At 41.5% G+C, this 12,482-nt stretch overlaps 1 pseudogene; it reads left to right on the forward strand.

Moving 5' to 3' along the window:
* The first annotated feature begins 1,387 nt into the window (after nt 1-1,387).
* Nucleotides 1,388-3,477, forward strand: LOC103744642 (annotated as a pseudogene).
* The last annotated feature ends 9,005 nt before the right edge of the window (nt 3,478-12,482 follow it).

Genomic DNA, 12,482 nt, shown 5'->3' on the forward strand with positions numbered 1-12,482 from the left:
ACTAAATTTGTTTTCTCTCCCTAACTAGAAGCCTTTGAGAGGTAACTGACACTGATTCTAGCCCCTCCAACTCTATCAAAATGCCTGAAAACAAATCCTGAGTCCATCATTCTCAAGTTCAGCACTGGCAGAAAAGAAAAAAATGAAAAATTAGCTATTACCTTGGTGCTAACCATTGCTCCTTGCCTCTTCAGATATTTTCAGGACCAAAATCCAAAAACTAACTCTTACTCTTGCACTAATTTTAATCAGTTGTTACTTTCCTTCCGTCTACATGTATATAAGAACCTGTCAACCATCGAGGACCCTATTGAGATGCATGAAGAGGGAACCCCTGCTGTCTGAGAGACCCCTAATCCAGCCCCCCCATGTCAACCCTGTCCAGCAGGAAGTAGCAAGACGACAATGGCACCCCCATCCTATAACACAAAAGGCTGAAATGTTAAGGTTCAGATAGCCCTGCCCCTCACCAACAGGGTCTCAAGGACTTCTCAAGCTCCTGAGAAAAGGGAACCTAGCTGATAAGCACCTTGGTCAAGAGAGGCAGACTTTTCTCCACTGTTTAGCCAACACAGAAGGCTTCCCCTTTGATCTCTAAAGAAAACAGGTTTTAACAGTTCCGCTCTCCCCCCCCCACCCCCCCGCCACCCAACTTAAAAAAACATACATCTTCCCACCTTCTGCTGCAAGCAGAAGCTTTCCCCTTCAAAAGACCCCAGCTCATGACATTTTCCCTGCCCGGAAGGGAATCTGTCCCATGTGTTCCTTTGCTAATAAACTCTACTCCGATGGAGTCTTATCTGTGTCTTGGTGCTTTCTCCTGATAACCCTATTCATCATATGGCTACTTTTTACCTACCACCAAGAAATATCTCCAAGTGGAGAAATGGAGAACACACAGTTCAACAAAGGCAATACAACCGAGGTCTCACATGCTATGAAGTTGTGAGCTACCCCACTCTCCAACCCAGCAACCTGTCTACCCAGAAGCATTGCATAGAAATAAGAAGGATCTAAAACTGGAGATTGAGAAAGGAAATGAGTATTCACTATGGACTCAGATCAGCTTACAGAAGTAGTAACTGAATATCAGTCACTACCTCTCTGGTTTAAGTCTGTGGTAGTTTGGAGAGTAAGTACAACATGAAACTCTCTGCAATGATTAAACATAATAGAAGGAATGAGACAGAAGCACTTCAAGGAACACAGGCAATGGAATTGCTCCAAGACTCTAACTCATAACATTGCTTCAACCATTAATTCCAGCTACTAGCACACTAATAAGCTTCATGTAGCTGTACATCATAGTATCTCACCAGCATACAACCACATCAATGATCCTGGGTGCATAAGAACTCACATGGCATTTCGTGTACAGATCCTAAACATGCAGAGGTAAGTTTTTATTATAAAACCATGGAAATGTAGGGGATGGGCACCAGCAGGTATATAGATATTTCCTTTTCCTGCAACTTTGGCAGATAACTCTGCCATCCCCTCTGTAGGAAACAGATAACCTAGAGGAGCAGATGATTGAGGACCATGGACTGGAAATGTGAAGAAAGGGCCCTGAGCTCATGTATTGCATAAAAAATAGGACCACAGGGTACAAATGAGCAATACAGCCTGACTGATCCAAATTTAGAAACTGGTGTGTACCAAAAACTTGGACTGTATTTTCTGTGTGTGTGTGTATGGTGGACTTATGTATATGTACGCATATGTTCATGTATGTATATGGCTGTATATGTATTTATGTGTTTATATATGTATACATGTGCACACATGTGTATGATGTGCATGTGTGCATGTGTTTGAATATGTATCATGTGAGTATGTATGTGTGTATGGTGTGTATACATGTATACATGTGCATATTTATATAGGTGTCTATAAATGCCTATGCACATATGCATGTGTATTTGTGCATATACATATATGTATGCATGTGTTTATATGCATGTATCTATATGTCTCTGTGTGTGTCTATATACGTGTATGAGTGTGTCTGTGCATATGTATAATTGTAAGTGAATGCGTATGTTTATATATGTGTATGGATATGTCTGTGCATATGTATTTTTGTATGTGTATGTTTATGCATGTAAATATTCATACAATCAATATCAAATACTGATTTGAGTGAGAGAATAAATCTCCTTAAACAAACTGACATCTGATTCTTTTGCTCCATGAAGACAAGAGGCTAAAAATGTATTTAACAAATGTACACAAAGTTTTTGAAAAATTGTAGGTTTGTAGCCTGGTATTAAATGGAGATGTCATCTCTGACACTGGAGTCCCTGCATGTCTTGAAAAAAAGGTCAATAGACTCGGTCATGAAGGCTCACCTTGAGCAATGCAAAATGCAAATTCAAGGGGACCAGAATCTGAATCTAGAGAAAAGCTTAGCTAGAGGGAGTGTTTAATGTCAATATACAATAGCTTTTTAATTTTTTTCTCACCTAACTCAGCTTATTGCAAGAAGACAGTACACCCATGACCTCAGACTAGAGGCCTCGCCTGGAGCAGTCTACCACAGGGCATCACATCTTTGAAACCAAGAGCTTTATTGTACAAATCCATGTGAATTTATATTCTACTCCATAACACAGCTGGGTGTTTCTTTACATATAAAAACAGCATGCTAAAATATTTACTGACAAAGGGAAGCTGGTATTCCTTGAAGAAGTATCAGGTTTACCCTAGAGTTTTGAGAGCCCCCAGAAAACCAACTCCCTTGTCCCCATGGGTTCCTGTGTCCTCATGAGGAGCACACAACACAGCTGGACAATTTTTCAATTTTACTCACAGCTAAATACACAGCCCATGATTGAAATGGGTTTAGAAATCTTCTAATATGGTGTAAAGTGCTGGTTCTCAAATTGTGGCCTGAAGCCACCTGTATCAATACCTCATGGGATCTTATCAAAAATTTAAATTCTTGAGCTAAGGAAATGACATAGTTGGTAAAGTGCCAGCTGCACAGGCAGGAAAATCTGAGTTTGGGTCCCCAGAACTCACAAAACTCCAGGAGTGGTGGTATCTCTGTAACCCCAGTTTTGTGGAGAGGCAGAATAGGTGGATCCATGAGGCTTATTGGCCAGCCACCCTAATGAAGATGATGAGCTTCAGATTCAGGGAGAGATAAAGGTGATCCTGGCCATAGTGACTAACACTACCACCAACTCATCGAAGCTCCTGCATCTACAGCTAGTGGACAAGCGTAATTCACATTGGATCAGTAATTCACATTGTGATGAAAAATGATAAATTGTTGGTACACTTTGAGGATTTGATGGCTTGGTCAATATGATGCAAGAAGATCTCACAGAGTTTGGAATTATACCAGAAAGAAGAATGATCACTAAACTAGATTCAATTTTGCTAAACAGAAATAATATAACGACGCTGGTTCCTGGAGGAAAAGGGTTTGAAATGTACAGATTTCTTGGACTCTATTTCTTTTACCTTTAATGTTTAGATTAAGTAAAGCTAAGGTTCCCATTAAACGGAAACACTATGAAGATGTACACCCATTTTCCTAGCTAATCATGCTTTCTTGAAAAAGAGAAGAGTTTAGTTTCTTTAACACTAAAAAAATAAAGATGTTTTTGGTTAACTGATTTTACTTGTTATATTAAAATAGTGGAACAAAAATTATAGTTATTTTGAAACTTGAAAAAATATAAAGTTGGAGAGTGCTCAAGGAAAGAAAACCTAAGTTGACCTCTGGCCTCCACATGGAGAGAGAGAGAGAGAGAGAGAGAGAGAGAGAGAGAGAGAGAAATTCAGCAGTATAGTGGTGGTATACCATGATCCCAGTACTTAAAGGTGGAGACAGCACCATCCATCTTCAACTTCATGACAAGTTCAAGGCCACCCTAGACTACATGAGACCCTGTCTCACAGAAACAAAAAAGCAGTTAAGTTTTATCATACATCTACAGAACCAGAGGTTCTAAGGATGGGGCCCAGCCATCTGTATTTAATCAGACCTCTAAGCAATGATTCTTACGTATGTTCAAATTTGAAAGCAACTGCTACAATGGAAGAGATTTGAAGGAGGCATGGAAACTAGTTAAATTCACTGAGACGTCTGTAGCTCTTCAACTTCTTTTGGCTTCCTCAGCCTCATCTATAGGATACAACTTCTTCCAAGATCTGCCTCAAATCTCCTCAGAAGCATATGCACGTGAGTATCAGGTGACCCAGGCTGATCCCCCTTGTCCCTTTCCTCAGCTCACTCAAACACTAGAAACACTGCAGTGCATAGGTGGAACTGGAAGGAAGAACCACGAGGGATGCAGCTGAAAGCTTTCCCCATAAGAAACTCTTGTCCTGGTGGCTGGAGAGACGGCTCAGCAGTTAAGAGCACTAGCTGTTCTTGCAGAGGACCGAGCACCTACATGATGAGTAACAACCATCTTTAATTTCAGTTCTGGTCCCTGCATGGGCATTGCAATCATGTGGCACATTTACATAATATTCAGCAGGTAAAACACTCAAACATAAAATAAAACTAATAAATGAAGGGGCTGGAGAGATGGCTCAGTGGTTAAGAACACTGACTGCTCTTACAGAAGACCTGGATTCAAATCCCAGCACCCAAATGGCAGCTAACTGTCCGTAACTCTAATCCCAGGGGATCTGACAGCCTCTAATGTCCTCCACAGGCATTGCACAATACGGGTGCACTTACATGCAGGCATAACACTCATACACATAAAAATAATAAATAAAATATAAAAAATAACTGAAATTGTTTAAAATAATAATTTTTATTATTTTTATTTAAATGCATTAAAAATCATAAAATAATTCAAAAATAATAAATTTTTAAATTTTTATTTATTTTAATTTTATGTGTATGAGTGTATTGCCTGCATGTATGTAAGTGCATCTATGTTGTGCAATGCCAGTGGGAGTTAGACAAGGGCATCGGATCCCCTGGAACTGTCAACACCAACAATTACTGCTACTGTGTAGGTGCTGGCAACTGAACCTGGGTCCTCTGTGAAAACAGCCAGTGCTCTTAACCACTGAGCCATCTCTCCAGTTCCTAAAATCTTTTTTTTTTTAAAGGAACCCCCTCATCGTGTTCATTTTGCCCACTGACACTATTCGCATAGTTCTGATCTTTAGCATATAGACTTTAAAAGCAGGCAGTTATCTCTCAGTTGAAAAACACTTAAATGAAAAGGATTAATGGGAGGGAACATGGAACAAGAGGGTGATGGTCGTGAATATCAGTAAAGAACATGCTGTGCATGTGTGAAGATGCCATAATAAACCTTATCTTGTACATGCATCAAAATATTTAAAAATCAACAACAAAAAGAAAAATATTTTCATTAAAAAGTACTGGTGCCAGGTACAATGGTACATGCCTTTAATCCTAGCACTCGGAAGAGGCAGGTGGAGCTCTATGAGACCAAGAACAGCCTGGTCTATATAGAAAGTTCCAGGTCAGTTGGGAATATAGGGAGACCCTGTCTCAAAAACAAACAACAAAAAGTACTGGTGACAAATCAATATTCAAGCAGTATACTTTTTGTTTGGTTTTCAGAATTCCTTTAGGAGCATTCATTTATAACTTATCTAATTTCAAGGGATCACAAATCTCTGACATATCAGCTTCAAACAATATTAAATTATGAAGGGTACTATTTCATTCTACATTACAAATTAGAGAAATACCTTAAAGTTTTCCTTTTGGTTCCTTAAGAAAAGTTAAGGCTCTGCCCATTTTTCCCTGTTTCTATTATTCTTCTTCATTTATTCTGAATAAATAAATAAATAAAATTCATTTATTAGTTTGCTCAAACAACTGAAGAGGGCCAGCAAGATGGGTCAGCAGGTAAAAGGCACTTACCATTAGAGGACATAAAAGGCACTTGCCATTGGAGGATGCCAGCCTAATGGCCTGAGTTTGATCCCCCAAATACATGTAAATGTGGAAGGAGAGAGTCAACTCCACAAAATTGTCCTTTGGCCTCTACATATGTGCTACGGTACATGCACATGCATGCACACATAATGATAATACAAAATTTATAGAAATAGAATATCTTTAAAATGTCAGATAGGCCTTATATGTCATTTCCCTATACTTTTTTCAAATAATTAATATTAAAGAATAATTTTGTACAGAATAAAGAAACCATTGCACATACACACAAGCACACACATATTGCTACATAGTTACTCTCCCTGAAATTCATACATAAACTCCACTTTCTACCTAAAATGTAGAACAAAACCTTAAGACCAGATGCCTAAATATCAAGTTGACAATTATTTGGGAAGGTATTAAATGGAACTTTATATATTTTAAGATGGTTGCTCAGAGGCTAGAGAAATGGCTCAGCAGTTAAGAGCACTGATTGTTCCTGCAAAGGATTCAGGTTTAATTCCCAGCACCTACATGGTGGCTAATAACTGTTGGTAACTTCAGTTTCAGGGGATCCAATACCTTCTTATGGCTTTTGCATGCATTGCATTCATGTGGCACACTTTCATACATGCAGACAAAATACTCATACTCATAAAAATCAATCATTTAAAAAAAATTAAAGGTGGCTCTAAAAATAGTTGGGATATCCCAGATAATTTTGGAGTTTCAAGTTTGGGAATCATTTATGGGTATATTTTAGCTTATTAAGAGAAAGATCCATTTTCAAATAATTCAATGGCATTGTTGTCTGAATAGAAATAATTTAGAAACAACTAGCATATTAATTCTGAGTCTTGTTTCATTTTTCAAAGCAGCTCCCAGAAGATTTCATTAGATAAAATATGGCCTATTTTCTATATAGATTGTTGGCCTGCAGAGGAACAAAAAGTGTTATTCTATAGGACTTCACAGTGAGGGTGAGGGCAGATGAGAAACCTCCAATGGAATTTTATTCATGTCCCAAACTCAGTGCTTCCTGGTTATTCCTTTTCTCATAACCCTTGAAACATTAATCTAGGTTGTTGGTTTGTAGTTCCTTGAGAGGGAAAAAAAAATCAAGAAAAATTTCTCATTTCTGTCAACCCCAAGATAGGTAAAAAAAAAAACAAATTCCCATTCTCACTTACTGGGAAAACAGATAAAAGAATATCAAAGAAAAACTTTGGACTTTTCAAAAGTTTGGTGCCAAGACACTGAAGTCAATTGCATCTAAATTTGTAAAAAATATTTTATTTATTATATTTATTTGGCAAGTATGAGTACATTGTCTGTAAATGCATCCATGTTGTGCAATGTCTGTGGAGGTCAGAAGACGGCATCAGATCCCCTGGAACTGGAGTTATGGATGGTTGTTAGCCACCATGTAGATAATAGGAATCAAACCTGGGTCCTCTGTAAGGGTAGACAGTGCTTTTAACCATTGAGCCATCTCTCCAGTCCCAGTATCTAACTTTTAAGTAACCAGGAGGTTATAGCCAGGAAGGTCCTTGATCTTTTTCTACTTTAACCTTCAATAGCTTAGACGTTGCTCTCCCTCCTGACAGAAAGTTTATATATTTTGTCCACAAATTACATTGGTCCCTGAGTGTGTTCTTCAGGTGATTGGCTACCCAGAAGGACTATGATGAGTAATTTTATTTTTAGTAAGAATTTCTAAAAATAAGCAGTTTGCTGTCAGGTGAATCCCTGAGGTGGCTTTTATGGACCAGATACTGGAGCTGAGGATGATAGGATGTCAGCACATGCAGAGCATGGATGCGATGAGGGGAGAACAGATAAGACCTCATTCTAGTACGTGTCTCCAGGGATTCTGGATTAAAGAACCCCAAAGCTATGGGGTCTGGTCCAATTACAGGAACGTACAAAGAGAGGGAAGTTGCTATGGGCGATACAGAAAAGCAAGCTGTGTAGAAAGTGAAAGAGTACCACAGAAAACCTCAATGGAAAGTAGAAGAGCATTACAGATGAAAAAAACCTATAAAAGGATTGTAAGTCCATTATAAATGACTATAAATACATAATTTGAAAATCTTTCATAGTGGAGCATGCCATGCAACTGTGGGATGTAACAAAATAGCACTAGCACATGCGCAGACCGATTAAGGTCTTGGAACCTGATCTTTGCCAAAACACCTGGCAACAGCTGAGGCTGCTAGAAGAGCCAATCATGAATGGCCAGATTATTGGGAGATGCAGAGGGACCAATGAGAGGAGACAAACTATATAAGCCCAAGTCCTTCTTGTAATAAACGAGTCTGCAGCAACTCGCCCAGTGCCTGCTTCCACCCAACTCCTGGTGTCTGTGTGTTGACTCCATGCTGCTCACCCCCTCCCAGCTGGGACCCTGAGTCTCCCCTAGGCTGGACCTGCAGGGAGACTGCAACATCTGGCATCTGAACAGGGACCCTCAGCCCCCTCAGTGTTGGCACGCCCCCAAGTTTGGTGAGTAGTCCCTGGGTTTTGTCTGTACCTTTGGCTCTTCGAGGGTGAGCGAGTGGCCCCCTCCTCTGTCCCCTCTACCCTGTTTGTTTTATTTGTTGTTAGATCAGGAAGGCACACTCCACCATGTGGTCTCAAAGCCCATGTCAGCCCTTTTCACTCCTTGGCTTGTCCCGGTGAGTTCACATAAGGGTTGATCCACCCCAAACTTAGAGCCCAGGCCTTGGATGATCTGTTTCCTGTCCCAGAGACATCATGTGAGCATATGGCCAAGGGTGTCATGGCCCTCGGAAATCCCTCACTAAGCACAAGACACTTGGACCCAATACACCTTTTCATGTCGGGGCAGTTCACATCGGAGTGGCTCATGGTCCTCATCTGCTCTATCTGTGCCCTTTTAGTGGTTACCCTTGCCTTCTACTTCTGTGGTGAGAATCCCTTTACTGAGCTCTCCCACAATGGGCAATCTTCCACCACAATGCAGGGAGCCACAAACAGCAGTACTCAAAGTGCTCTTAAAGACTAGAGGATTAGAAGTGAAACCAAAAGATCTTGACAATTTCTGAGTTGAGGCCAGTACTCAAAGTGCTCTTAAAGACTAGAGGATTAGAAGTGAAACCAAAAGATCTTGACAATTTCTGAGTTGAGGCAATTTGTATCACCCCTTGGGTAGCCCCTGAAAACATCTGGGACCCCTCAGTTTGAATGAGAATACTCTACCTCACTCCCAAGAGGGAAGCCCACTCAGGCAAGACACCCTCGGTGCCCTTTGTCCCAATCCTACTGGCCATTATTGTGAGTCTTAAAGGCTCGTGGACAGAGGAAGTGTTACAGGAACATAATAAGACTACTTAAAAAAATACAGAGGAAAAACTGACTCTTCCAGCAGCCCCCAGCAAACAGTCAGATGGGGATGAGGAGGAGGAGGAAGCTGGGAAATTAGAGCAAAAGCTACAGCCTCCAGAGACACCTCCCCCCAATACCCCTGGAGGGAGGTCAGAGAGGCTCAGGGGGTGGAGGACATAGGTTCAGGATGACCTAGAGGCTGCCTAGAGGTTCCTGCCCCTGTCCAAAACCCATTCCTTCACTTGACCTCAGGACAGGGAAGTCAAAGGGAAAAAACTTCCATACCGCTACAAGCTTATCCTGTGAATGTTGGTGCCAATGCTGCCCACCAGCCTTGGGTTCCAACCCCCTTGCCTGACCTAGCACTTATACACAGGGCGGCATTGGAGAGCAGCCCTGATTCACCCTATTTTGAGCAAGTTGTCATCCAATGTGCTATCCAGCTGCAAACCCATTATGACTTGTACTCCATGCTTAAAGCAGTCCTTGACCCTGCCCCCTTTTTTCAATTGAGGGCGGCATATGATGACTTTGCTGAGACATAGGCCTGCAACAACTTGCAATTTAACATCCCCATTACCTTGGACACGTTGACAGGGCGTGGAGGCTATACAGACCCAGTAACTCAGGCCCTCATTGGCGTTCTGTTATGTTTTGAGCAAGTGAAAAATATGGCCCTCCAAAGTCTCAAGGCTTGCACTCCCCCCAAACCAGAGACGTTCTTTCAAAACTTAATCCAACAAGCAAGTGAACCATTCATGGACTTCATCTCCCGTGCCACATCGGCTGTAGAGAGATGGACGGCCCCAGGCCCAGCTCGGGATGCCCTCATTAAAGAACTGGTCTGGGAGGGCATGAATACCATTACTTGTAATGCCATAGCCCCCATCCAATGAGGTACACCAATGGATTATTGCCAACCGTGACATCAACCTGGCCACTGCCCCTTTTGAGGCCTTGACAGCCTTACTACAAACTCTTCTGATCAACAAATCAGGGAATCCAACTCCCCTGGAATCACCGGTCTGTTGGGGCTGTGGCAAACCAGGCCATATTAAAAGGACATGCCCCCAGGAGGATACTAAACCAAAGATGCCATGTCCTAGATGTAAAAAAGGTTTCCACTGGGCTAAGGATTGCAGATCTACATTAGACAGGGTCCTTTAAACTTCAAAAGGGGTGGCCCTCAGCCCCGCAACTAAGAGGGCCTAAATCAAATGTTAACTGGACTTTGCCTATTTATCCACATACCTCTCAAATTAAGATTGACCTTGATGAGATACCCATTAAGGGCATTGTGGACATGGGCGCTGATGTCTCCATAATTATAGAAGATGATGCAGCCAATTTTTCCCATTGGAGAGTTCAAAAAGGCCCACCGATAAAAGGAGTAGGAGGGCAACAAACCACCAAACAGACAATCAACGAGGTGGTATGGAAGGACTATGATGGCAATACAGGAACAATCAGGCCCCTTATAGCTAATGTCCCCCGTACTCTATGGGGCAGAGATATCCTCTTTGATATGGGGGCAGTGCTGACAACTGATGATGCTGCATTTTTTGAGGATATTGTAGGACATGATAGATGTGGCCTCTCAGGAAGAAACAACCCATTCCTTGACTCCAACCAACAGCACCCCCAATTCTAAGGGCACTGCTCTGCCCTTATACCCCCTCAAGTGGGATACAACAGACCCTAGCGTTATGCCTATTGACTGGCACATAGCAGTCATTGACCTCAAAGACTGCTTCTTGCACATCCCCCTTGCTGAACAAGATAGGGCCTATTTCACCTTCACAGTATGGGAGCCCAATTTCCATAGACCTGCTCAGAGATATCAATGGAAAATTCTACCCTAGGGCATGAAAAGCAGCCCCACCACATGTCAGGCTTATGTGGTGTCTGCCATTACAGTCCTGCCCCCAGACTGCCTCTTTATACATTATATGGATGACAATCTTTTGGCACATTGCTCTCAAGAAACACTAAAACCGGCCCTTTATAATTTGATTACTGCCCTAGAGGATCTTGGCCTGGTCATTGCCCATGATGAAGTCCAACTTGTCTCCCCATTTCAATTTTTTGGGTTTCATATTTCCAATAAGGTTAAGCCTCCATTCTACTTCCTGATACATAATTATACTAACACTTCATCAATCCTCCACTGCTCTAATTCATCATCTTGCTTGCTTACTGACTGTTGGGATTCATCACAGGGCTGCCTTGCTGTGATAATGAGAACCCCGACTGCTATCTGGATACTAGTCACTAATGCCACTCATTTCCATAGGGTAGAGTTATTGCAGCCCACATGCATAACACATGATTTTGGACTTACTGCATTCATTATTGCCACTATCATTACTACTTTGGCATAGGTAACCACTGTTGCACTCTCTCTCTCCCAAAGTGTCCTAACAGCCACCGCACTTAATTCAGTGGTGGAGTCAACAGCTAATGCCCTTCAAACCCAAAATCTTATCAATACCCATGTCCATACTGCCATACTGAATTTACAACAACAAATTGATCTCCTGGGAGAAGATATCACTTATCTCCATACTATTGTAAGACTAAACTGTCACCCCCCCCCAATTCAATTCCTTTTGCTTAACCCCCTTTCACGTTGAAAATGCCTCATTGAGACAACAGGAACTCTGTGCATACATTAGAGGACCTTGTTCTCAACAATTCCTTAATTATATCATTAGCTTTTCCTCCCAGATTATCACCTTAAATGAAACAAGAACTGACACCCTGCCCTTTGATTCATTCTTTATTGATCAAGTTTGGAATAGCCTCAAGGGTATCTTCAGCCCAGTGAGAATAGTTACATGGGTAATCATAGGAATGGTGGGAATATTAATTATATTCCTTTCTAGGTGTCTCTTAAAGTATACATGATCACAAAAACAAATTAACAGAGCTACCCTTCAAGTTCTCCAGGCTATCATCTACAATGGAGCAAGACCTGGACCTCCTCCACAAATATTGCATGCCTGGCTGTCATCTATCCAAGATTTGATAGTCTGACCCCTACAACCTTTAGCTTACAGTCCCTGATTTATCCCCTCGGTGGCTGGTTAGTCAATGACAGGTAAGATCCTGCTAATCAGGACAACCTAAGACAGGCACAGTCAAATGTCAGGACACCAGAGGTGAAGCCACCAGTGTCTGAGTTATAGATCCCAGGCTCTCACTGTGTTAAGCTCTGCATTTAAAAACAAAAAGGGTGGAA

This window comes from Nannospalax galili, unplaced genomic scaffold (genome assembly GCF_000622305.1).
Source record: "Nannospalax galili isolate Female #2095 unplaced genomic scaffold, S.galili_v1.0 scaffold542, whole genome shotgun sequence".
Classification (NCBI taxonomy): domain Eukaryota; kingdom Metazoa; phylum Chordata; class Mammalia; order Rodentia; family Spalacidae; genus Nannospalax; species Nannospalax galili.